This window comes from Penaeus monodon, chromosome 15, assembly GCF_015228065.2.
Source record: "Penaeus monodon isolate SGIC_2016 chromosome 15, NSTDA_Pmon_1, whole genome shotgun sequence".
Taxonomy (NCBI): Eukaryota; Metazoa; Arthropoda; class Malacostraca; order Decapoda; family Penaeidae; genus Penaeus; species Penaeus monodon.
Genome location: NC_051400.1, coordinates 24,911,732 through 24,912,210, shown reverse-complemented (window position 1 = coordinate 24,912,210; position 479 = coordinate 24,911,732). Strand labels below are relative to the sequence as shown.

The 479-nt window shown below is 38.0% G+C and overlaps 1 protein-coding gene across 1 annotated transcript in view; it reads right to left on the bottom strand.

Moving 5' to 3' along the window:
- The window catches only part of LOC119581834 (ATP-dependent RNA helicase DDX54-like), a gene marked incomplete in the record, with an annotated part of 17,282 nt that overhangs the window by 1,894 nt on the left and 14,909 nt on the right, over positions 1-479 (bottom strand).

The following is a 479-nucleotide window of genomic DNA, read 5'->3' as shown; positions in this document are numbered from 1 at the left end:
GCACAAAATTCTGCTAATAGATCCTCTTGGTGCATTTGTTAACTTTTTTTAATATTCACATTACAGAAATAAGTGGAGGTATATCAAATTGGCCTACAATAATCATTGGAAAAAGCTGTAAAGTAAAGATAGGAATTAATCAGCACATACAGGCTGCTAGATGAGTAAAGCAACAACAACAACAATGCATGAGACAGACAGTAGTTCAAATCATATAACTGCCTTAGTTCATCTGCTGTCAAATGGCAAGGAGCAGCAAATATGGGAAAAGTCACCACGCCATGCACTGGAATTTAATCCAATATTTTACATTCAAAGCCTTCAACCTGGTGTCAATAGGTGAAGTTGTTAGAGACAGCTTTTCAGTCTGAGAGCCTTTCTTGCAATTATGTAACGAGTGTCCAGTCTCCTTTTAAGGTAATAGAATCTCTGCCCTTCTGCTGAATGGCTAAACACCTGATCCACCTGCTATCAATCAG